The sequence below is a fragment of the Rhinatrema bivittatum genome, chromosome 2, assembly GCF_901001135.1.
Source record: "Rhinatrema bivittatum chromosome 2, aRhiBiv1.1, whole genome shotgun sequence".
Taxonomy (NCBI): Eukaryota; Metazoa; Chordata; class Amphibia; order Gymnophiona; family Rhinatrematidae; genus Rhinatrema; species Rhinatrema bivittatum.
Window position 1 is genome coordinate 474066299 of NC_042616.1, and position 27510 is coordinate 474093808.

Below are 27510 nucleotides of genomic sequence, written 5' to 3' on the forward strand. Positions count from 1 at the left end.
TTTACCATGCCACATAAATTTGCATACTTCTCCATTAATCTCTTCAAAGGAAGAGGTTTGAATCCTAATTGGAAAACATGTCCAAAATAATAGGTCTTTACTAATATTTTTTACAGAAATGTAGAAACATAGAAATGATGGCAGAAAAGGACCAATAGTCCATCCAGTCTGTCCAGCAAGCTTCCCAAGCTAGTATCTGCCGCATCGTGCAAGTTACCCCCATACATCAGTCAGTGCTGCTTGATGTGCTTTGCTTATGGACTTGGCCATACAAACAGCCCTGTGTTTTTTCCTTAATGTCTGTGCATCAGTACCCCAGACTGTAAAAAAGTCATGGCTCATGATGGTTGTCTCTGAATCCAAATTCCTTTTTCCCTCTACAACCAGCCCCGTCCTTCGAAGCAGGGCGCGATGTTGCAGTTGCATCAAAAGCATCAAGGCTTATTGGTTATGGGTAGTAATCCCATGCCTTCTTTTAAGGATAGAAACTGAAACTGTTGCTCTGTGCAAGTTATCCCCATACTTATCAGTTTCCCAGGCCATAAAAGTTGGGGCCTTCATTGGTTGCTATCTTAATCCAATTTCTTTTTTCCCTGCCATTGAAGCAGAAAGCAATGATAGAGATGGATCAAAAGTATCAAGGCTTAGTCATTAAGAGTAGTAACTGCTGCACCAGCAAGTTATCTCCATGCATGCTTTCTTTGTTTCCTTTAGGACTTGGCCGAGAAGCAGTCCTGTGCTTTTTACTTTATTTCTATGTATCAGTTTCCTTTATCTCTACATATCAGTATCTAAGACCATGGAAGTCGGGGTCCCTCGGTTGTCATCTAAATCCAATTCCTCTTTCACCCCTGCCATCTAAGCGAGGAGCAATATTGCAATTGCATTAAAAGCATCAAAGCATATTGATTAAGGGTAGTAATCTCCATGACTTCTGCTAAGGTAATAATCATCGTACCAGTATGTTATCGACATGCAAGTTTATCTCATTTCCATTCTCTAGCCTTTACAGAGACACAGTGTTCATCCCATGTTTCTTTGAATTCTTTGACTGTTTTCTTCTTCATCATCTCCTCTGGAAGAGCATTCCAGGCTTCCACCACCCTCTTCATGAAGAAATATTTCCTGAAGTTGGTTCTGAGATGTCACCTCTTGAGTTTAATTTCATAACCCCTAGTTCTATTGTTTTCTTTCCAGTATAAAAGGTTCAAAGTTCATTCATCATTGAAACCTTTTAGGTATCTGAAGGTCTGTATTGTAACTTCCCTATAACTTCTCTCTTCCAGGGTATACATATTCAGATCCTTCAACCTCTCCTCATAGGTCTTTCAATGCAGATCCCACACCATTTTGTATGCCCTTCTCTGGACTACCTCCATCCTATCTCTATCCTTTTTGAGATATGGGCTCCAGAAATGAACATAATATTCCAGCCAAGGCCTCACTAATGACCTGTATAATGGAATTATCACCACCTTTTTATTACTGGTTATTCCTCTATCTATCCAGCCCAGGATTCGTCTGTCTTTAGCTATAGCCTTGTCACTTTGCTTCGCCATCTTCAGATACTCAGATACTATCTGCTTTCACCTCTCTCCCCATCCCATACAGCTCTTTTGGATTACTACATCCCAGATTCATGACTCGGCACTTCTTCGCATTGAATACCAGCTGCCAAATCTTCAACTACTCTTCAAGCTTTCTCAAATCACTTTTCATTCTCTCTACTCCTTCAGACATGTCCACTCTGTTGCAGATCTTAGCATCATCTGCATGTAATATGCCCTTGATCGCTTACCTAAAGGGGCATTACTGGATATGGTACCGCCCTGGCAGGAGCCCCCCCCTTAAGAGCAGTTTCCATTGATCCTCACGTTCTTGGAACCTGGTGCCTCCAACTGGGGAAGAAGTGTTAGTGGGTGGGATTTCCCTCCCTTTCCTTCTAGGAAAACAAATGGGACTGTGAACAAGAAAACAAATGAGACTGTGAACAAGGCTGGCAGTATGTACAAATATATACTACAGATTGAGCTTCGTTTTTTTCTACCGGGTCGTTTTTTGAGTCGGACACTTCAGGGTAAAGTTCGTTTTTCCTCGATTAGTTTCTTGGAAAAATGAACAAAAAACTAAACAGGGAAAAACGAAAAGGACCCAAAAAACAACGCGGGAAAATGAAGCTCAAAAAACCCACCCCAAGCATTAAAATGTACTATAGTACATTAAATACAACACCCCACCATCCCGATCCCTCCTCAAGATTTACTAACATCCCTGGTAGTCCAACGGGGTCCCGCGAGCAATTTCTCCCCCCTTGCTGTCGGGCTGTCTGGCCTGCCTTGCATCAAAATGGCACCGATAGCCTTTGACCTACTATGTCACAGGGGCTACCGGTGCCATTGGTCAGCCCTGGTCACATGGTAGGAGCACAAGATGGTGCCGGCCATCCATTGCTCCTACCATGTGACATGCTCCTACCATGTGACCAATGGCACCGGTAGCCCCTGTGACATGCAGCACTACATTAGTTCTCAGTATTACCTTCACTCCCATTCCACACCTGGTTACACACTGCTGCCACTCCAGTCTCTGATAAACTGTACCAATCATGCTGGGTAGTGTCACTCCTGTAGAGCTTCCGGGACAGGGCATCCACGTCCCTGTTTGCACTTCCAGCTCAGTACTGCAAACTGAATTTGTAACGGGATAATGCTGCCAGCTACCGGTGCCCTTTTGTATCCAAATTTGCAGTTGTCAAAATATGTCAGTGGATTATTGTCTTTTTTTACCTTAAACTCAACCACATATAGGTAATCCCTGAATTTGTCCACAACTGTCCACTTAAGGGCTAAGAACTCCAGTTTATGAGCAGGGTAGTTTCTCTCAGTTTTACTCAGACTGTGGCTTGCATTGGCCACAGGTCTTAGTTCTTCTGGATGTGGCTGATATAAAACTGCCCCTAAGCTCTCCAGGCAAGCAGCTATATGCAGTTCATATGGTGTACTTGGGTCAGTAAAAGCAAGTACTGGTGCATTACACATGCACTGTATGGTCCTTCTAAAGGCAACCTCACATTCTTGAGTCCATCTTATGGCAAAGGACTCTGATATCTTGTAATATTCCCTCTTGTCAGTCACCCTATGCTTATGCTTCTTGTTCATGGGTGGATAGTCATGCATCAGCCTCAACAATAGACTTAAAATCTTTGAATAAATTTTCACAAACTGTCCATAATAACCACTGAACCCAAGAAAGGAACATAACTCTCTGAGGTTGGCAAATGGGGCCAGGTGGTGAGGGCTGCTAGCTTATCAGGATCTGTGACCACTCCCTCCATAGAAACATTTTTGTCCAATGATAACTTTAGGCCACACTGTGCCAACCAATCCAGTACCTTGAGTAGCCTTTCTTCATGCTCTTCTAGGTTTCTCCCGAAGACTATCAGGTCATCCAAGTATACTAGCACTTCTAACAGATTGATGTCCCCCACAGTCTTCTCCAATAATCCTTGAAATGTAGCTGGGACACCTGAGACTCCCTGGGGAAATCAGTTAAATTGGTAAAACCCTAGTGGACATATAAATGAAGCCTTCTCCTTGTCAAACTCGCTCATGGGTATTTGGTAATACCCACTGCGTAGGTCCAGAACTGAGAACCACTGACTTCCAGTCAGAGAGTAAAGGGCATCCTCAACTCGTTGTGTAGTATACTGGTTAGGTGTGGTCCTGGAATTTAGGGTACAGAAATCAACACACAGTCATACCGTCCCATCTATTTTCCTAACAATGGGAGAGGCATAAGGACCATGTGACTCAGCGATAATCTCTGCATGTCTGAGTTCCTCCAGATGTCTTCTCATGTCATCTAAGTCAACTGGGGCTATTCTCCTTGATCTTTCCTGGCATGGGATGTCATCTATAAGACGTATGTGGTGTTCTACACCCTTTGCACATCCCACATCCCACTCAGACCACGAGAACACGCTAGCATGTTGTGCTAATATTTTGCTGTAATATGGCCTTCCAAGATGGGGGAATTGGGGAGTCCCCAAACTAGAAAACATTTGGGTCAATAATCTGGGTACAACTCCCTTTAGGTTCTACTCTACACAGCCTCCACTCGGCTCACTGTGGTCACTCTGATCCCTGGGGTGTAATTGGGCAGAGAAGATAGACTCATTCTTCAGCCTGACAAACATTTCTGTGTCTGTCCCCTATCTATAGTTATTACTAGGGATGTGAATCGTGTCCTCGATCGTCTTAACGATCGATTTCGGCTGGGAGGGGCGAGGGAATCGTATTGTTGCCGTTTGGGGGGGTAAAATATCGTGAAAAATCGTTAAAAATCGTTAAAAATCGAAAAATCGAAAAAACCGGCACATTAAAACCCCCTAAAACCCACCCCCGACCCTTTAAATTAAATCCCCCACCAAATAACTTAAATAACCTGCGGGTCCAGCGGCGGTCCGGAACGGCAGCGGTCCGGAACGGGCTCCTGCTCTGAATCTTGTCGTCTTCAGCCGGCGCCATTTTCCAAAATGGCGCCGAAAAATGGCGGCGGCCATAGACGAAAAAGATTGGACGGCAGGAGGTCCTTCCGGACCCCTGCTGGACTTTTGGCAAGTCTCGTGGGGGTCAGGAGGGCCCCCCACAAGCTGGCCAAAAGTTCCTGGAGGTCCAGCGGGGGTCAGGGAGCGATTTCCCGCCGCGAATCGTTTTCGTACGGAAAATGGCGCCGGCAGGAGATCGACTGCAGGAGGTCGTTCAGCGAGGCGCCGGAACCCTCGCTGAACGACCTCCTGCAGTCGATCTCCTGCCGGCGCCATTTTCCGTACGAAAACGATTCGCGGCGGGAAATCGCTCCCTGACCCCCGCTGGACCTCCAGGAACTTTTGGCCAGCTTGTGGGGGGCCTCCTGACCCCCACGAGACTTGCCAAAAGTCCAGCGGGGGTCCGGAAGGACCTCCTGCCGTCCAATCTTTTTCGTCTATGGCCGCCGCCATTTTCGGCGCCATTTTGGAAAATGGCGCCGGCTGAAGACGACAAGATTCAGAGCAGGAGCCCGTTCCGGACCGCTGCCGTTCCGGACCGCCGCTGGACCCGCAGGTTATTTAAGTTATTTGGGGGGGGGTTCGGGAGGGTGGGGGATTTAATTTAAAGGGTCGGGGGTGGGTTTTAGGGGGTTTTAGTGTGCCGGCTCACGATTCTAACGATTTATAACGATAAATCGTTAGAATCTGTATTGTATTGTGTTCCATAACGGTTTAAGACGATATTAAAATTATCGGACGATAATTTTAATCGTCCTAAAACGATTCACATCCCTAGTTATTACACCATTCTGCACAAGTAACCCTGCAGGCAATCAGTCCTCTGCTGGGGCCTCAATTATCACTGTGCTGTGTGCAAAGGAGGCATCGACTGTCAAGCGGTTATTTAGCTCCTTCACACCTCCTGGGGTATTTCAATATGGATTTTGCTCCTTTGTTGTATCTCCCCCACTAAATCCAGCATCTCATTTTTGTGCTGTCTCCCTAGAAAATGCACTTATAAAAGCATTATATCTGGGGAGGGATGCCAGTCTCCTGGCATGCCTGTGCCAATCAACCAAACGTGCAAATTTGTATCTAATAGTACTGGGATATAGGTTCTAGGGATGTGAATCAGTACCAGACTCGTTTTGGGTATCACATTTGGGGTAAAAACTGGGGGAAATCTTCGTTCCCGCCATTCTTACCCGTTTTAATTGGCTGTGTCGTGCCGAAAAAAACAAAACAAAACACCCCGACCCTTTAAATTTAATAGTGGTGGTGGGGAAACAGAAAAGGAAGGAGGAAAGGTAAATTGAGTTGAGGTTATCTTCTCCTCACTAGGGTGGTAGATCATTATGATCCTTCACAGTATGATGCCTTTTTGGTTTATATGGATTGCATACTCCCGTTAGTGTGCACTAACAAAAAAATGTTTATTTTGTTATTTTTTCTTACTTTTTGTTATTTTTGTTAGTGCACACTCCTGTTAGTGCACACTAAGCTGAAAAATGATTTTTTACTAAAAAAAAAAAAAAAATGCCGATCCGCAGAAAAACGAGATTTTCCCATGGCCACACGAACCCAAAAGCGCAAACAATCGGGCATCTGATACACATCCCTATCATGTATATTATCAAATGGCAAGGCCAATAAGGCCAAGCCCCAGGGACACCCGTGGTAATAGACTGCTCTTACTTTGAAATATTTTGCATTTTCCTTCATTGGATGATGGGGCAGCATACTCGGCTTGATTCAGTGATTCATTACTTAGATGATCTACTTTTTCTGGGAGCAGAATGTCTGGGGGAGTGCACGCAACTGCTGGCAGAATTCTTCAAAGCAGAAGAGTGCTTTGGGGTGCCTATAGCACAGAATAAGGCAGAGGGCTCCACAGAGGTTTCCTGGAAATTGAGCTGGGCATGATGCAATGTGTTCAGGGTTACCAGCTAGAAAGGTGCTTCAGCTGCAGGAGTTGGTGAAGAGGGTGAGGGTCAATAAAGTTTACTCTGTAGGTTATCCAGTCTTTGACAGATTGAATTTTGCTTGATGAAATATCTAATGAGCTGCACTTTTATTCAAAGCATTTAAAGCAGGTATTCAGTCCAAGCATCATTTTATCAGGGTGATGCAGAGTTTGAAAGAGCATCTGGCCAAGTGGGGAATTATTTAGAGCAATTTAACAGAGTGGCCTTATGGCATGAGAAGCTAGTGACTGACAACTGCAAGCTTACAACTGTTCACAGCAGTGGCCGGGGAGACAGGTGGAAGATGTGTTTGCTTATTTGCAGGGAGCTTGCTGTTCAGTATCATGGCTGGATCCTTGCTAGAAGCATTACTTTCTTGGAATAAGTCCAAGAATTGGCACTGGAGGGCTTGGGGAAGAAATTGCATAAAAAGTAAGTAATATTCTGGTGTAATAATGCAAGTATGATAGAAGTGATTAATGGCAGTCTGAAAAATGCTTGTGGGTTGCAAATTGCTTAGGGAATTTGATTCGTGGTGTTTGAGGCTCAATGTGACTGCATGGGCCAGGCACGTTCCAAGTGTGAAGAATCTAATTGCCAATACTTTGTCTTATTTCAAGAGGCCTGCATTCCAGTGTCTAGCTCCAGAAGTGGTTCAGAAGCTCCAAGCAGCATGGGAGCTCCTGCAATCATCTGTTGCCAATGGCACATGGGCCAGAAATGTGTAGGGTTTCAAGAGAGCAGCTGGTTAACTGGCGGAAAAGGGTTATTGGGTGGCAAAGTGTAGTTAATGTGCTGTTGGAGTTTTTAAAAGATTTTGAGTTTTTTGTATGTGATAATGGCATCAGCTATTTCTAGGTTTTCCTTCTTTTGGAAGTTGCATGGCTAGCGGTTCCTGCAACTAGCTTTGTAGTGCCTCAACAGGTACAAAACACTCGTGCAATACCTCTGTCTTATAACTAAACTAAATTACACTACAGAGGAACTTCTGCAATGTGAAATGCCACAATTTTATTATATGTGCAATATTTTGACAAAAAATACATACATAATATACATCCAACTTTGTGAGGAAATCTTTTATACCTATAATTAAAATTGAATCAACACACTACCCTCCTAGACTGATACACTCACCATACATACTCCATACATACCACTCACACATAAAATGTTTACATATATGTATTAGACTTTTATGTGTGAGTGGTATATATGGAGTATGTATGGTGAGTGTATCAGTCTAGGAGGGTAGTGTGTTGATTCAATTTTAATTATAGGTATAAAAGATTTCCTCACAAAGTTGGATGTATATTATGTATGTATTTTTGTCAAAATATTGCACATATAATAAAATTGTGGCATTTCACATTGCAGAAGTTCCTCTGTAGTGTAATTTAGCTAGCTTTGTAGTGAACAGGGTACTGAGGTAATTTATTTATTTTATTTAAGCATTGTGTTGTGAGGTCCGATCGCGATCGCATGTGATCAGGCCTCCCTACCTCTCTCCCGCAGGCTGGACGGGGCTCCTCTTCCGGTGGTCTGCGGAGCGCGGGCCGCGGCGTGACGGCGTCCTGCCGTCAAAAGACTGCATCAGGAGAGCCGCGGCTGGCCCCGCCCCTTAAAGGGGCTGGGCCGTGGAGACGAGGCCGGCCCCGGAAATGGATGTCATCTGAGAGGGAAATTTAAACTCCCTCAGTGAAGACTGGGATGCCTTCACAACAGGTCTTGTGGTTTGCTGTGGTTCGTGCTGTTTGTTTCCTTCTGACTCCTGCTTTGTTTTGACCTTGCCCTGCCTGCTGCCTGCCTGGACCTCGGATTGGACTCTGACCTTGCCTTGCCTGCTGACTGCCTGGACTTCGGATTGGACTCTGACCTTGCCTTGCCTGCTGACTGCCTGGACCTCGGATTGGACTCTGACCTTGCCTTGCCTGCTGCTTGCCTCGAATCCGGACTGGACTTCACGCGGCGTTGACGGCGCTCTGTTACTGATCCCTGCCTGGAACCAGGACATTGCATCTGGTTGTCTTCGGCCTGTACCCAGTTTGCGCTGAGGCCCAGCGAAGGATACTGAGGGGTTGCGGTACCAGGACTTCCACCTTCCGGAGGCGAAAGGCACCTAGTTTCCTCAGGTGGGTGTCTTTTCACTCTGGGTCAAGGGTCCACAAACATAACACATTGTGTATACTGTCATTTCAAAAGAAGATCACCACAGTTTACAAAATCAACATTCATATTCTAGTTCAACACTCATATTCTAGGTCAACACAACATCAAATACATATTAACTATGGGTCTAGGATAGTTTTATTAATCTATAAGTTCCATTTTAATTTCATTCACACATTAGTCAGTAAGTTGTAATAATGTACTTTACATTGCTTATTGGTTGAGAAAGTAAAGTGTTGTGCCTAAAGGCATAGGCTGATTGCACATACTATTTTTCAGCATTTGTAATGGGCTTTGCCAGACATTTGCATATCCAATTAGAAAGCACAGCTATTCCAAGTACCTTTTTCATTAGCCTTCTTTAGGGTGTTGCTGGTGAGCGAGCTGGTACTAATTCATGATACAAGGAAGAGATGTCACTTTTTCAGAGAGCACATGTGGATGTTAGAGCTGTCCTTGTGCATGAAGAATTGACATTTTAAAGTGGACCAGAAAGGGAGGGTGGAGTTTTCTATTTTGAGGAGAGCAGTTGGAGAAGTCACTTGTCCCATTTAGAATATCACAGAATTTCTGAATTATTGGCCTGCATGTGGCTGTCAGTTTTTGGTTCTTGAGAATGATGATCCATTGACCCATTTTCAGTGCTCAGGAATGCTGAAGGCCTCATTGTATGAAATTGGTTTGCACTTTTTTTTACTTCGGGATGCATTCATTTAGGATTGGGTCGGCAACTTGCATTGCGTTATTAGGTTTTCCAGCAGACATAATATGGAAGATGTGGTGATGGAGGTTGAGGGTTTACATCTTCTATGTGCATCCAGATTTGGTTGTTCCAAGGGGTGGTCAATAATTATATTTTCTTTCTTGTAGATGCAGCATCATTTGGGTGTATCATGTGCATTTATCGGGCTTCTGTTTGGATTTATTTAATAATGATTTCCAAAGTCTTTAGAAAATGTTTTCAGTTTGTAAGTGCTGAAGCTAAGCTTCCTTTAATGGGTAATGAGGTCTTGTTTGCCCGCATTTATGGCAGGTTACCTGAGCTGGTATTCATTAGGGGAAGTCTATACCAGGAGCTTATGTGCTTCCCAAGAGCCATTACAGTAAGTCGTTGCTATGGGGCTGGGAGCATCTGCATCAGGAGGCAGGTAGTTGTCGGGAGATTTGGGCCCTGCTGAGCTGTATCAGGGGTATGGGAATCTTTGGTCAGTTGGAGATGCAATGCCTGGGGAGTGGTATCTGAGGGCAGTAAACATTTTAGTATAAGCTTTCATTTTGGTTTAGATTACATTATATATATATATATATATTTAAATTTAAAAAAAGCTTTGACCTTTTGTTTCCCAAGTTGATGTCCAGCCATTTTGGTTTGCATGTTTGAAGATGAGAATGTTGGAGAGTGAGGGTTCTTGGTGCTTATGTTATAATAAATAGTATATCCATTAGGGATGCACAAGGGTAAATATTTTGTTTTGCTTTTTAGTTTCATTATTGGGGTATTTCACCCCCCACAAATTTTGTTTCATTTAATGTTTGTTTTGTTTTCTTTACCATAAGCTAAGGCCCAGGTGTCAGAACCTGGCCTTCAGGCTAGAACCCCAGCATCAACTCCCGGTGTCAGACTTGGGGCCTAGGCTGAGGTCCAGGAGTCAGGCCCCAGCCTACAGGCTAGGCCCCAGCATCAAGCCTGGGTCCGGGTCCGGGTCAGGACCCAGATTCCGGACCAGGCCCCAGTGTCATGCCTTGGCCTAGGCCAATGGATCAAGTCAGTGGGGACTGGGATTCCCAGCCCAGGTAAAATTTTTGGGGTGTTGGCTGAGGCCCCAACATCAGGCCTGACCTAGGCCAAGACCTCAGCATTATGCTTGGGCATAGGCTGAGGTTCCTGCTTGGGACCAACTGACTGCTGCCAGATAATGCAGGCAAGGTGGAACTGTTTTAACCTATCTGAGGTTGTTCTGTTTGTTTTAATTAATAATTTTTTTATTTATATATTTGTATGTGATCTATTTTTAATTCTGTATTTGCAAACTGCCCAGAACAGGTATCTGCGAATGGGCGGGTAATAAATAGCTGCAAATAAATAAATAATTACATAAACATATAAATAAATAGCTGGATTTTATAAAAGTTTTGGATATTTTTCTAGAGAATAGGTCCATTAACCATTATTTAACCAAATAGCCTTAGGGCCTGGTTTTAAGAAATCATTTACACACTTAAAATTGTGTTTTATACATGTAAATGCACTTTACCCATGTAAGTGAGCTTTTGAAAATGTTTACATCACATGCCACTGAATTGTTCATAAGGTATTTAAGTTTAAGTGCACTTTACATGCATAAATGGCTTTTTTAAAATTGCTACTACTTATTATTCATGTGTGTAACTCCTTTTAAAATTCACCTGTTAGGTTTCTCCTCCTCCTGCTGCTAAGAAGTTCCTATCTGGCATCTTCCAGGTATTACCAAGTAACCTGTTCTCTTCACTATTAGAGACAAGAAGTTGTCCTCAGTGGCCATTGGTCTGACCCAGCTTGGCACATCTTATGGTCTTACATTCTTATCATGGCTTCTTCATAGAATTGTTGGCATCAAGAGAGTTACCTTTTCATATTAGGAAAGGGATATGGAGGATCATGCATATTGTAAAGGAATAAATAACGAAGTATTACTCACATCAAAGAAGTTCTAATATGTAAAAAACATCCACTGGTTTATAACTACAGTGTATTAAATATCTATATGTTTATATAGATATGCCAGTATGTCTATTTATCTTATTTAATTTATATTCTGCTTTTTCAGGTACTTCAAAGCAATTTACATACAGGTACTGTATATATTTTTCTGTCCCCAGAGGGTTCACAATGTATGGTGAATTGAGTTGTCCAAGGTCACAAGGAGCCAGCAGCAAGATTTGGCTCTCAGTTTCTCAGCCCACTACTGTAACCACTAGGCTACTCCTCCACTCCGCTGTTAAATACTATACATATACAATATGTACAATATACATATATAAAATGGCATTTGTTTATCTGGGTATCATACTTTACTGTATATACTCTATATATTTGTATCTATCTATGGGCCTCATTTTCTAAAGTATCGCAGGCCTGTGATACTTTAGGAAATGAGGGGCGGGGGGCCAAAATGGGGGGCGGGCCTGAACTAGCCGGCAGCGATCACACCGTTGCGGTGCGATCGCTGCCGGTTTCACACCCAATAGCGCCACCATAAGAGGTGTAGCTATTGGGAGTGAAATAGGACGTGAAAAGGGCTTTACCTTTTCGCTGTCCGCAGCGTCGGCGCAGAGTCGGCCCCGATGACGCCCCGACTCCTCCTCTTCCGGGGCCGATTCCGCCCCCATCCTGGTATCGACCACGATAAGGGTCTTTTCGCGTGCGAAAGGTCTCTTTTCGCATGCGAGCCGCTTAGAAAATTAGGCCCTATATCTATATATGTCTATATCTATCTTTAGCCAGAAAAACAGATGCCGTGTTTCATCTCTCTGTATATATTTACTAGCAACTGCACATGTTTATGTCCGGGTGGCGAGCATTTGTATTGGCATATATTCTCTTGTATGGAAGCGTTAGCTGAAAAGGAAAAATGAAATTGTTTTCACCCAGGGCAAAGGACATGGAGGTACATTTGATAAAGCCACTTGCGTGCATCATGGGCGCAGGGCCCATGGAGGAGGCTCCTCGGTGGCCAGTGAGCCACTTGCGCCATCTATCGGTGGGCTGGGGAACAGTCTTTGTAGGCGTGCGCCACCTACACCCGGAAGGTAAACATCACAGCGCTGAATGACTGACACTGCCAAGTTGCAGGAAAGGTGACTCACCAATTGCTGGAAATGTATATGGATGACAAAATAGAATGATGGACACACTACCCATGTTCCTGGATACAGTTGTGCCACATTCCTCTCCTCAGCGGAGTTGGCATGCGGCACCTACACACAGAGCAGGGGTGGAGGCATGGCCAGATGAAGGAGGCTCCTCTGTCTGACACATTACCAAGTGTGATGTGCGTGCCTCCAAGCCGGCCAGGGAGCCGCCTGCGCCATCTATCCGTGGGCTGGGGAACATGCGCGATCTTGAGAGATCTGCCGAAGAGTAGCTCTTGGCTCCTCCCGGAAAACTCTATACTGATGACTGACCAAGCGAGCACTGACGGACACACTACCAAGCCCGATATATTATAGATATCTATATCTATCTATCTATCTATCTATCTATCTATCTATCTATCTACCTACTATATCTATCTATCTATCTATCTATCTATCTATCTATCTATTTATCTATCTATCTACCTACCTATCTATCTATATAATAATGCATCTGTTTATCTGGGACTCCCACCACATTCACTAGCCAGTTGAGGAAGAGGATGTTTCAGGTTGTGTCTGACATGGCACAGTTTGCCATGTTACATCCCACATTGCTTTTGGTTTCTCCTTCCTGGCAAAGCCATGAGCGTACCTGGACAGGCCACACCACCATAGGCAAAACGTGGAGAGTGGAAATGGGCTGGAAATATGGTGGGTGGAAGGATAAAAGGAAGGAGCCAGGCCAATTTCATGGTCTTTTTCCTCCTGACTCCCACTGCACTGTTGGAATTCCCACCCACCCTCCCTTTTTAAGTTTGGGATATGTATTTTCATTATTACAAATCATTATCATTGCCTATTTGGTATTTGCTTGCACCGTTTCATGTGTTTTCATTTACTGTCTAAACTGGGCAGATGGGTGCACTTAAGATTGAGAGAGGTTTGATGGGAAGAGGGTCTAAGCCATTCACAAGAAGGGGCTTAGAACACTATCAGGGACACTGACTGAAGATTTTTCAGGTGTGGTCAAAGCTTAGGCTATCAATAGGACCCTCTTCTCCCCAGTGAGACAACAGCCTGTTTGGCCCACCCAGAATGGTGGTGGTCTGCAGCTGTGGTCTGGCAGTCTTGCTTTGAGCAAGGCAGGCTGCCCAGTGAAGCTTACATATAGACAAATTCCCAGACATGGCCAAAACCGTGCTTACCTATAGCTGTCCATAGAATCCCCTCATATTGTCCCTCCCTCCCCCACTAGCTTGGATTCTCCCCACTTGCGGATTGCTGAAAGTGATTGGAAGAGTATTTAGAAAGTGCTTAGATACCTAACACAGAGTCTCTTATTACTATTACACACTAGAGCTGTGGCTTTTTATTTTCCACTTAATCAAATGTGCCCAGGGTGTTTATTGATCATTTTGTGTTTTTGCAATTGTGAAATCCTAAGTGAGGCATGATTAGTAACAGTTGCCTATGTTTATCTGAATACTTTTATATAGATAGTTAGAGAGAAGTACACAGGTGGATCTTCAATGCAACAGTCAATATCTAAATATCATCATTATTGAAAATGTGCTTCTCTTTTAGACAGAAAGAGGTCCACATCTTCCTATGAATGATGTTTCCTATCTATATTTTAAGTAGTTGAAGTATCACAATGAACATTATATACAACTACTAGAGAGCCAAGGTTTACAGCCTTCACCATTTATTTCAACACTGTCTGCTTGACCCTGAACAGTAATGCCATTGTATTCAAAGCAAGGTCTTTCATTCTGCACTTCAGAACATACAACTTCTCTATACTTGATTGAAACAAGAGTTCAGTAAAATATGTAGCTTACAATATTAACCTTTAGGTACTGTTATTATTTTCTGAAATGGTATGATCTAATTCCATTTTATGAAACCTGCTATTTGTGTTCTAAATAAGATTTCTTTTTATGGTACGTACAGTCACACGCCTTCACTCACACACACCTACACTCACACAGATGGATGCATATATTTTTGTTTCTATTTTAAGCATTCCAATTATATTCTAACCATGATGAGTTAAAATGGGATATTATAATAATGGATCTTCATTAGATAAACTAGGACAAATGAATATAGAAATTATGTTTCACTGCCACAGAGAAACAGAAAAGGACAGTTTACTTTTGCAAACAACATGTGGACTCAGAGATCAATGCATTTTCATGTACAAATATATTTTATGTTCCTAACAGAACTTGCGTGTCCCTTGAAACCTCATTTTAGTAACTGTCATTCCCCACAAGCACAGTTACTGATGGGCCACAATTGATTTCTGGTGCAGTGCCCTTCTGATACACAAATTGGACTTTAAAAAGAAAAAAAAAAAAAAAAAGATAATATGGTCATGGTTTTCACTCTCCGACTTCAAGTTTTCCCTGCACAAGAATAGCTGTTTGTAGAAGTGATATGTAAAATAAACTTTCCTATTGTTTTCAGCTGCAATATTATACGCAGCCTAGTGGTAGCCTGTGAAGCAGGGGCTGTGCAGACTGAGATTTGGACAGCAGGTCATCAGTCCTCATCTGTTGCACTACAGATCCACACCTTGTTCTACATTCAATTTTTGTTTTTTTTCCCCATAAGTACATTAGAAATAAAGGCCATCAAACGGGGTAGCTCAGCAAGCATTTATTGTAAATGCATGTTTTATTTATGACAACTTTCTAGTTACATGCTCTATTATAGCTATTCAAGATTCCGAAATCCAAGCCATAGTTCATGTAAATAGCAATCATATTTTTTTCTTAAGCATATGTGTAAAATTCACAGGTTACTTTTCAATATATTAATCTTCTTGTAAAAGAGCATCAGCACCTGGAACTGAGATCTTAATGATTCTATTTTGAGATATGTGTTCATTCAATCCTTTGTTAAAAAAAAAAAATAAATACAATTCATCTAGTTGCATGAAGTATAAATAACATTTTGATAATTCTTAACTGGATATGTTATGCCCTTTAATACAAAAACAGAATAATGATGTCCTAGCTGTCAACATATGCAGGTAAATCCATTAGGGAAAAAAAATGCTGTTTCCAATTTCTTTAAACATTGATTTCCTTGACCAAAAAGCTATCATTGAATAATGCTGAATATTCAGCCTAAATGGCATTTGAGTCAGAGAAGATAATGCTATTGGATGAAGTGTGTCTTTTCCCTGGGTGATATGCAGAGTTGTGAACATGTCTTCACCTTTGTTACGATCACTGAAGAACGATTAGACCAGTCTGATTAGTGTTTCAAACACATAGTCTACCTCTGTCACCGGGGATCCTTAAGTAAACCCTCTTCTTTGTACCCTCCCACTGCATTCACTTGCAAATCGCTCTGTGTGCCTGGCAGTCTCCACTCCTCCAGTCCCTAGCCTGCCTCAGCTGAGCCGTGCAGCTCCGTCGGTAGCAAAATCTCCTTGCGTGAGGGACGCTTCCTATTAATCAGGAGCACTGAATGGAAACCAATCAGATAGAGAGTCCCTTTGGCTTCAGTTCCCTGCTTGCCAGAGTTAAAACTGATGCTGGGAAAGGGAAATTCAGTTAGATGCAAATAGATTCTGCGGTGGAAGTAGCAGAGAGTGGAGGAAGCAGACAGAACGAAAGCAGCACTGGCTAGTCTATCACTGAGCAAATCTAGATTTACTGACAGGACACTTTGTGCAAGGTAAGCAGGTTACTTTATGTTGTGAATTAATAGAAATAATTAGACGCTTTTTGTTTTTTACCCCAAAAAAAAAAAAACCTGCTAAAACTCTGAGATATTTGTTCTCGTTTTTTATTACTACTGAAGATTTCACTATAGAATACAGATAATATTTGATGCATGATTAGATACCAAATTGCTACAATTTGAAATACAGATCTTGGAACAGATCTTGTCCAGCTCCCGGATTGTGCATTGTACAGTGTATATTGTTAAAATTGTTATTCCTAAGCTGCCTTGTCAGGTCATTATGTCTGTTTCACAGCGTGTCACCGGAGAAGTGGCAACAGCCGAGTTTTGGGTTACAGTTTGCATTTCAGTGAGCTTGTCAGGTATCAATAATACAGCATCTTATGTTTCCATGCAGTTTAGTTTCTCATTCCTTATGTGCAGGTCTGTCATCCTATGGTTGACCTCTGAGACACAAATTAGAGTAGATAAAAAGGGCAGATTTAACTCATCAGTACAAGAAAATTCGTTCATTGCTACTCCATGTCTATATGTGTTTAGAATTGTTTTTCAGTTGCTGTGAGTGTAAAGTTATATAGGGAAAAACCTAGTGTTAATTTGTGTCAGCTGCGTGTCAGACGTGTGAAAGAATAAAGGGGACGCTGTTCGTGATTATTATTCAGAGTAACACAGTACAACCCAAATCAGACTCCCACTAGTTAAAGTGGAAACTGAGTTACCAGAAATGCTGTTTAGAGATCAGACAAGGCTTGAGTATAAAGCATCTAAGCTGAAAACTACTGTAAAAAGAAAAAAAAAAAGTACAATAAGAAACTGACATTTTGAAACCAACCTAATCTATTGAATACAATTATAGTATTTGATAAACAGCCTTTTAGCCATTCTAAAAGTGAATTGATGTAATTGCTCATTTCTTGTACCCATAAAGGTTTCAAACAACGAATGATGAATGCCAACTGTAATGAAATCAATATTCATTGCAGTTGCAAGACTCTGCATAGCAATTTATCCTGTGGCCGATTACTTCAAATCATAAGCCATGATAATGAAGTAGTATGAATTAGATAATTTCCACCCATGCTATGCTCCTTCTTAACCACCTACTCACTTTCATTGTACCTTTAGCACTTACTCAACATCACAGTGTTCCGGAAAAACAAAAATAAAAAGCATGAGGTGTATCAGTGACAGATTTCTTTATACTCCTTGATAAAGATGTAACATATTGACCTGAGTTAATGTCTCTGTACAAGTAGGAAAAACTTCTGAATAAAATGCTGCAAGGATAATGGAAATGTTTCAGACTGCTCCGAGTTAAGAGCAATCAATTCCATAATTCTTTAGGGAGCATAAGATGCAGCAAGATTTGTAACCAAATGTGTCATTGGTAACATTCTTTTGTAGAGGACCTATGAGACCTTTGACTGATGGGTGTCTATTTTAATAGATATCTATGATTACTTGCCATTATTGTTATTCATTTTGGTTTATTTTTATATAGCACTGAACTGTGCTTCCTGTAAATACCCCTAAGTTAATTTAGATATAGAGAAAATGCACAGCTTAAGTCATACAGCTTTAATTGCAATGGAAGAGTGCCAGAAAGAGTTTCCAGTATGCATAGGAGATTGATTGAATCAAAATATATAAAGTACCTTCGTGATAGCCATATTACACAAGTATAAGCAAAGGGATGCAGTTTGTGATTATAAGGCAATTCCAAATCTATTTTCTGTACTTGGCACTGATAAAGGGTATCTAGAGCCATATAATTATATATCACATTACACATATAAATACATGCATGTGACATCTGTGTGAACATTCACCAATTCCAGAAGGATCAGAGACATATGACCTCATGGTGGTCTCAAATACCACATTTCACCTTATGTGTGTGTGTGTGTGTGTGTGTGTGTGTGTGTGTGTGTGCGCACTTTGGAGGCATAAAACCCTCCGTTGCCCCCACAAAAATTCAAGAAATGTACCCTTCTGCCCCAAAATATATCTTACAGGAAACAAATCATTTAAATAGTAACTAAACCATGTGGATTGTGAATGAGGAGCAAATTCATTCAATGATGCATAATGTCAGGATTCTGTTTTACTAGTGTTGATATTTTAACACAATTTTAGATTGCATTACTCTAATTACTTGAATTTATCCTAGGCATGCATGAACTTAGGGATGTGATAACTGTGTGGAATACTGTGGAGAACAGCTAAGTGGTACGTTATATGGATAGTGTATAAAGATGACTAAACTGATAAAACATGCACAAACCACAGTACACGCCTTGGTTTTGTTAATGTCTTCAATCTAAAATGGATTTCAGTGTTCCATCCTTTTAGATTGGATGCTGAAAGCTGTTTTAAAAGATTTTATTCTGATTTCAACTATTTCAGGGTCACATGTGTAAAAAAAAAAAAAAAGAAATTTGAACTTTAAGCATATCTTATTTCTGGAGGATTGGAATAATCTACAACTGCAGGATTGTAGGACTACTAAAATAATCCTTAATACTGGAACTATATTAATGTAACCAATAGGAGTCCTTTAGTTTCTGCAAAATTGATCTTGCACAGATAATGAACTCTTAGGGTTTTAGATTGTTGGTTTTCTGTAGTCAGACAATCTAGATCACAAAACAAACACACCCCCTCCCTCCAGTCTCCTCCCCAAGTAAAGTTTTTTTTACTATGAGATTGTTCTTTAGTTAGACACAAAGGGGGTAATTTTCAAAAGGTATTACATGCTTAAACCTGGGTTTTGCATATGTAAATGCACTTTAAATGGTGATTTTTAAACTGGTGCGTGGGCGCATATGTACACAAATTTGTCAGCATGCGCCCAGGGATGCGACTATTTTATGTGACATAGCCTGGCCGCGTGCGCACACAAGTGTGCTTAATTTTACATGGACACGAGCCAGTGCGCGCAAAAGCAATTCTACCGTGTAAGCGGGGGTTTTTAAAAGGGATATGCGCCAATGCATTTGCCACTTTTACCAGTTCATTCCCAGTTTGCCCCAGTTAACAGTTAGGTCCTCCAACTCTCCTCCCCCCCCCCCCCCCAGGTTGATAGCCTTTCTTCTTCCCAGTTTCCCAAGACCTTTTAAACCACTCTGAAATGGCATTTTAATTTGTTTATGGACTTGTACGCCATCCATAGCAGAAGTCAAGTTACGCGGCAGGGGGCCTTAGTGTGCGCGGGATCGCTTAAGTATTTACGCACAATTTTCGGTCTAAAGTTCCCAAACACCCATGCCCTGCCCCTTTTTGAGGAGTTCCAAGATGGGCGCACTGCAGCATTTACGCACACGTCCAGGTAGCTTTTAAAATCCGCTCAACACTCGAGAGCCTGACCTACTCGCACATTCCCTAATTAATGCATGCCTCGGGCTTTTAAATTTCACCTGTAAGTGTATAAGTGGGCTTTTGAAAATTGATATGATATATGCTATTGAATTGTCAGGTTTTACACACATAAGTGCACTTTAAGTACATAAATGGGCTTTTGACAATTGCTACAATACAGGATACTTTTACATGCTTAAATCCTTTTGAAAATCACCCCCATGGTGTGTAATTACTGTTGAACCATGCAGTAAATTCCAGTCACATAAAAAAAAATAAAAATAGAAATTGCTTTGGAAAGGTGCTGCTACAGTCATGTGTATCACATTCTTTTACTTGGCAAAGCCTGTAGGATGTGGTTGGGGTGATCAAACTTACTCTGAAAAAAAAAATCACTATATTGAATACCAGCCTCTTATTCTTATTGCTGTGAACTGAAGTGGGTTCTTAAGTCCCCAAAACTTAGCCACGTACCAATCCTGTGGAATGAGGTTTTCAAGGAAGATGTATAATTTAGATATTGGATTTCATTTGAATGATTCAAGGTTGTACAGGTCCTCTTTACCACTTTTCCTCTTCTTCAACCACTGTCTTCTTCAACACTGACTGCAGTCATCCTGGAAGCAACTTCTCTTTAAATTACACCCCCTGTTGTGTTCAAAAAGTCAAGTTGAAAATATCTATGTCCTATTGTCAAGAGACATTTCCCCTATTGCATGTCCAAAGGACATTCCTTTGAAACTAGTGTCCATGACACTCATAAATCGACATAAACCAAAAAAAAGAGCCTGAAGATGGAAATAAAGTTAGTTGGGTTTTTTTTTTAAATAATTTTCATCTAATTCTTTCAATTTATATGACAGTCATTTGAGAGCAACTATAACAATATAAACAAATTTTGTTTTTCTTATCATAGTGTTCCTTTTAAAAGCATGTATGTATTAGCTAGAGATCTTCATATGTTTTTGCCCAAGTAGTGTTTCTGTTTACCAATCTGCACATTGACCATATAAATAATTGCATCTGCCAGTACTCTGTGAAAAGCAGCTTTGCAGCAGGAAGTTCTGGAGTTTCATAAAGAAAAAAGAAGATGAGAAATAAACCATAGATCTGAATTCAAACCAGATACTTGCACAAACCATCTGTGGTATTTTAATTGAAATGCAGTCAGCTTTTGCCATTATTTTATTAAATTAAAAATAGATCACTTTGGAAGATTTCGCTTGAGGATAAATATCATAGAACATAGCATGGTTTCACTTGTTAAAATCCAAACATACATTGCTAAAAAAAAAAAAATAAGTATTTTCTATGTTCAGTTAGTAGGTAGTCCATAGTTTCTGACTGCAGTGTCATCATATATATTCCTGTTTTATCAACATATCTTGGTAGACAACTTTGCTGACATGAATGTCAGTAGATAGGAAATAGTAAATGAGGGTACATTAGCCAAAAACAGTGATTAGATGTAATTAAATAAATTAGAGACTGGACTTTTTTTTTTTCTTTGCTTTAATCATAAAATTTGTATTTCTTCTTTTCATAGAACAATTAGTTTCTTCAATCTGATTGAATTTTGGAAAACCTCATTTAATAACTATCTGGAAAATCTTCCCTTCATTAGTGTTTTGTTTTTTAAGAACATAAGAAAATGCCATACTGGGTCAGACCAAGGGTCCATCAAGCCCAGCATCCTGTTTCCAACAGTGGCCAATCCAGGCCATAAGAACCTGGCAAGTACCCAAAAACTAAGTCTATTCCATGTTACCATTGCTAATGGCAGTGGCTATTCTCTAAGGGGTGGATTTTAAAAGGCCTGGAAGGATTTACGCGCGCAGGGCCCCCGCGCACCAGTGGCCTATTTTGCATAGGCCACTGGTGCGCGTAAAGCCCCGGGATGTGCGTAAGTCCCAGGGCTTTGGAAAAGAGACGGGGAGGGGGTGGGGAAGGGGCGTGTCGGGGGCGTTCCCGAAATGACGCGGCATTTCATGGGCAGGCCCGGGGGCATGGTCGAGGCCTCCGGACCAGCCCCCGGGACTGGAACACAGAGTGGGGCTGCCGCTTTCAGCAGGTGTAACTTTGCCGACAAAGGTACGGGGGAGGTTTAGATAGGGCCGGGGGGGTGGGTTAGGTAGGGAAAGGGAGAGGAAGGTGGGGGGAGGGCGAAGGAAAGTTCCTTCCGAGGCCGCTCCGAAATCGCAGTGGCCTCGGAGGGAACAGGCAGCACGCGCTGGGCTCGGCGCGCGCAGGTTGCACAAATGTGCACCCCCCTTGCACGCGCTGACCCCAGATTTTATAAGATATGCGCAGCTACGCGCGTATCTTATAAAATCCTGCGTACTTTTGTTCACGCCTGGTGGGCGAAAAAAAGAACGCGATTGCATATTTTTTTAAGATCTACCCCTTAGTGAACTTAATAGCAGGTAATGGACTTCTCCTCCAAGAACTTATCCAATACTTTTTTAAACACAGCTATACTAACTGCACTAACCACATCCTCTGCAACAAATTCCAGAGTTTAATTGTGCGTTGAGTAAAAAGAACTTTCTCCGATTAGTTTTAAATGTTCCCCAAGCTAACTTCATGGAGTGCCCCCTAGTCTTTCTACTATCCAAAAGAGTAAATAACCGATTCACATCTACCCATTCTAGACCTCTCATGATTTTAAACATCTCTATCATATCCCCCCTCAGTCGTCTCTTCTCCAAGCTGAAAAGTCCTAACCTCTTTAGTCTTTCCTCATAGGGGAGCTGTTCCATTCCCCTTATCATTTTCGTATCCCTTCTCTGTACCTTCGCCATCGCAATTATATCTTTTTTGAGATGTGGAAACCAGAATTGTACACAGTATTCAAGGTGTGGTCTCACCATGGAGCGATACAGAGGCATTATGACATTTTCCGTTTAATTCACCATTCCCTTTCTAATAATTCCCAACTTTCTGTTTGCTTTTTTGACTGCCGCAGCACACTGAACCGACAATTTCAATGTGTTATCCACTATGACACCTAGATCTGTTTCTTGGGTTGTAGCACCTAATATGCAACCCAACATTGTGTAATTATAGCATGGGTTATTTTTCCCTATATGCATCACCTTGCACTTATCCACATTAAATTTCATCTGCCATTTGGATGCCCAATTTTCCAGTCTCACAAGGTCTTCCTGCAATTTATCACAATCTGCTTGTGATTTAACTACTCTGAACAATTTTGTGTCATCTGCAAATTTGATTATCTCACTTGTCGTATTTCTTTCCAGATCATTTATAAATATATTGAAAAGTAAGGGTCCCAATACAGATCCCTGAGGCACTCCACTGTCCACTCCCTTCCACTGAGAAAATTGCCCATTTAATCCTACTCTCTGTTTCCTGTCTTTTAGCCAGTTTGTAATCCACAAAAGGACATCACCACCTATCCCATGACTTTTTACTTTTCCTAGAAGCCTCTCATGAGGAACTTTGTCAAAGCCTTCTAAAAATCCAAGTATACTACATCTACCGGTTCACCTTTATCCACATGTTTATTAACTCCTTCAAAAAAGTGAAACAGATTTGTGAGGCAAGACTTGCCCTGGGTAAAGCCATGCTGACTTTGTTCCATTACTACAATTTGCAATCCAGTTGGTTAACTAAATGGTTACATGAACAATAACTGAAAGCTGCACCGTCCTGAGAGTTTGATCTGATTGTATAATGTGATGGAAAGAAGACTTACAATGTTTCTACTTATTTATTTATGTAAAGAAATGCCTATACAACCAACCTTACCTGGTATGGAATGCCCACAGAGGTGGTACAACAATAAAATACAATCAAATTCCACACAAATAACATAGACATAAAAGCAACATAAAAACAAGTATACATATGCTAATTCACACTGCACACAATCTCAAGTAAATAAAAGTTCACTTTTCTATATTCTCTACTTTAATAAAGAGTTTAGAAAGTGAATAGAATTGTTTCCTCTCAAAATACCCTTATAAGTATAGCATACAGGAAGATTGTTATAAATCCAGTTCTTGGGTAATCTAGGCATCCAAACATTCAGTAGTATTTTTCCAATCCCTGTTGGAACCTCCTGTTCTGTTATCTGCCTTATTGTTCCCAGAATCCACATGACAATAATATACCCTGCTTTGTCTTTGGCGCTATTGCCTACCTTGTAATACTGCATAGTATCTCACTTCTCAAAGTCAAAAGTTTTTTGCTCTGACCTTTCAGTCCAGCTTATTTAGACATTTTCAAACTCCAAACACATAAAGTCATATGCGCTGTTACATATACCTACTCTCACACACAGTCTCTCCCTAGAAACTTTTTATATGAAGATTATTTATTTATATTTAGCTCACACCTTTTCATTGATAGTCTAAGGCAAGTGCAGGAACAGTAGGTATTTTTCTGTCCCCAGAGGGCTTACATGTAAGGGACTCATTTACTAAGCTTTTTTTCCTGTGGACACAGAATGAGAGAAAAGCCTTAGTAAATCAAGCCCAGGGTCAGTAACTTTCAACATGTGTGCGCATGTTCCTCGGCCTGCGCCCAGGAACACGTCTATTTTTTTAATTTGTACACATATATGCATGCATGTTATAAAATAGCCTGGTCACGAGCACATGAGTGACACATTTTAAGTGGCTGTGCTCAAGTGTGCGCCAATGCCACTTCTATCCCATAAATCAAAGGATTTTAAAAAGGGTGCTTACCAATGCCATATACAGTTTTACCAGTTCATCCCCAGTTTGCCCAGCTAAGAGTTAGATCCTCCAAACCTCCATGGTTTCATAGCCTTCACTCTCTCCAGTTATCCTCAACCCTTAAAACCCCGCAGATCTGTCAATTTGTCTTTATTTTATAACTTACATTGCATCCATAGCAGAAGTAAAATTACACTGCAGGGAGTCTCGGTGCACGCTGAATCACGTAAGCTTTTACATGAACATCTCAGCTTCACTCCCTGAAATGCTCATGCCCCGCCCTTTTTTCAAAGTTCCCGAGATGTGCCATCTGTGGCCTTTATGTGCCTATCTGGATGGCTTTTAAAATCCACTTGGCATGTGCGAATCCAACATATTCACACATCCCCTAATTAATTTGTTGGGCTTTTAAAATTCACCTTTAAGTTTGCACTTGAGGCAACAGAGAGTAATATGACTTGACCAAGGTCACAAGGACTGTCAATAGGATGTGAACTCTGCAATTTCTAACAGACCTGAACAATTTACTCTTTATTAAGTTGTCCTCCCAAGTTGAAGTGAGGACTAAGCTGCACTAACTAAAATATATGTGACAATGCCTTCAAAATATATTCATATGATGTAGGGACTAGCCATTGCAATAGATATTCCTCTAGACCTATCTGCACCCTCCCCCCCCCCCCCCATTACCTGTTCACTCATTACCCTGTATCCTTTATTTACTTTTTTTTGTCCCTCAGAGCTAAATGTATTTAATCCTGCCTAAAGCTTAGATAAATTAGGGCTGGATCTCTGCCACAGCTTGCAACTCCCTTCCTAAGAGAAAGCCTGCAGCTATATTTATTATGAGACAATTTTGACACTTCTAAAAATGTTTTCCCCTTAGCAAAAAAGGACATCTAGTTGAAACATGCTCTTAATTTTTTTTATCTAATAATACCAAAAATATGTAATACATTTTGGCTATTGTTAAACACTTGTCTGAATTTAGTTATGCAAAATGCACTCTTAAAAGGCCGGTGTTGCTTATCTGACCATAGATTTCAGTGATTCTCCCTAACAAATATTAGCTTCTACAACAAACAAAATACCTCTCTCTTATACCTAACTTTACCCCCTCACTTTCATATCCATTTTCATTCACACCTATGTCATTAACATTTACTAGGGGTGTGCATTCGTTTTGAACTTAAATGGAAAACGCAACTTTTTTTTTTTTTTTAACTTAAAAAAAAGATGAGGCTTAAACGATCGGATTTCCAACTTATTCAACATAGCTATGTTGAATACGTTGGAAATCGCGATTGTTGATCTAAATAAAAATTTAAACCCCTCACCCTCCTTAATCCCCCCCCCAAGACTTACCAAAGCTGGCCAAAAGTTCCGTGAGGGTCCGGGAGCGGACGCGTGGGGAATCACATGACGTCCGCGTCACGTCGGAGTGACGTGGCGTCACGTGATTCCCCTCGGGTTCGCTCCTGGAACCCTCGTTGGGCCCAAAAGGCACTTTTGGCCAGCTTGGGGGGGTCAGGAGGCCCCCCCAAGCTGGCCAAAAGTTCTTTTTGAGCCCAACGAGGGGTCCGGGAGTGAACCCGAGGGGAAGCACGTGACGCCGCGTCACTCTGACGTGGCGCCGACGTCACGTGATTCCCCTCTGGTTCGCTCCCGGACCCCTCGTTGGGCCCAAAAGGCACTTTTGGCCAGCTTGGGGGGGTCAGGAGGCCCCCCCAAGCTGGCCAAAAGTTCCTTTTGAGCCCAATGAGGGGTCCGGGAGCGAACCCGAGGGGAATCACGTGACGCCGCGTCACTCCGACGTGACGCCGACGTCACGTGCTCCTTGCAAAGGAGTTCAGGAATGGCGTCCTGACCCCGCTGGACCACCAGGGAGTTTTGGTAAGTCTTGGGGGGGGGGATTAAGGCGGGTGAGGGGTTTAAATTTTTATTTGCACATATGGACATAGACTCAACTTATGGAATTCTCCATATGTCCATATTGACCGCAAATTGGACCCCCTCTCGACTTATGGACTTATGAACTTAAACTTTTGGTCTGCACATCCCTAACATTTACAATACAAACATAAAGTCATTTTTTCTATACACCATTGCAAAAGAATAGAAATAAATCAAAAGAATAGAAACATTTGAACATTTCCTTAAACCTTATCTAAACATCTTCAACTCTCATCTTGACTAATATGTCTACAGATAAGAAGAGAAAGGAAACAATAATGGAAATAATTGAGAAATTGTGAAACATAACGATTGAAGAGAGCAGACCTCTACAGAAAATGCTAACAAGGAAACAAAGAATATGGTAAGAACATGTAGGAAGAATAGAGGAATAGCCCAGGGATTAGAAATGCAGGCTGCAAACCAGTGTATCCAGAACTCAAATCCGACTGCTGCTCTTTGTGTCCATGGGCAAGTCACTTTATCCTCCATTGTCGTAGGTATGAACTTATTGCAATAGGGCTCTAAAGCACATTAAACAGCATATATCATGTATTCGCTATATTTTGCATGGCTCTGTCCACATCCCCTTCCTTATTACAAAGAGCTGCTTTGCATATGATTTGCATGCATGAATTTTGTAAATCCATACAAAGCTGCTCATTTATAGGCAATTCCATATAAATAATTTATTGTGGTTGACTTTGAAAATGGTCAGCCATTATAAATTAACAACACCTCTGGGGGAATCATTAAATCTAATTTTGGAGCCTTGTAACCCTAACACAGGTTCAGAGGATCCCATGTTAGTTTTAAAGAGCCATGCTGGAAAAAAAATGTTTGTGTGTGTGTGTTTGGGGGGGGGGGGGGGGGTGTCAAGACTGCTCAACCCAGGGCTGCCACTCAAGACAGCCCTAATACACAAAAGTGTTAAGAAAGATTAAAGTAGCTCACATGGTAATGCCCCCCCCCCCCCAACCCCATCTTCAATAAATAAAATCTCTTCATCCTTTCCATTGAAAGACTGTCATTGGACACCCCCCCCCCCCCAATCCTCCCACCTCCCACAAGAGTCAAACACAATTGTTGGGTGTAGAGTGCCCCCTAAATAGCTCCCCACTCAACTCCACAAATGTACAAAAAATTCATTGGTTTTCAGTGAAAATAACTCCCCAGGCCATCTCACCCACAATACCCCTCCTATACCCCTAAGTATTAAAAACTGGAAGAGGATCCCACAAAGGCACCCAAGGTGCCCTCTAGCCATGCGCCCAATTGGCACCATTTTGAAAAATGT

At 41.7% G+C, this 27510-nt stretch overlaps 1 protein-coding gene across 1 annotated transcript in view; it reads left to right on the top strand.

Moving 5' to 3' along the window:
• Positions 1-15755: 15755 nt before the first annotated feature.
• LOC115084998 (cadherin-9-like) overlaps positions 15756-27510 on the top strand; it is a 542803-nt gene continuing 531048 nt past the window's right edge. Inside the window, exon 1 of the mRNA XM_029590504.1 lies at positions 15756-16191. The gene's annotated coding sequence lies outside the window, so the exon portion shown is untranslated. The remainder of the gene's footprint in view (positions 16192-27510) is intronic.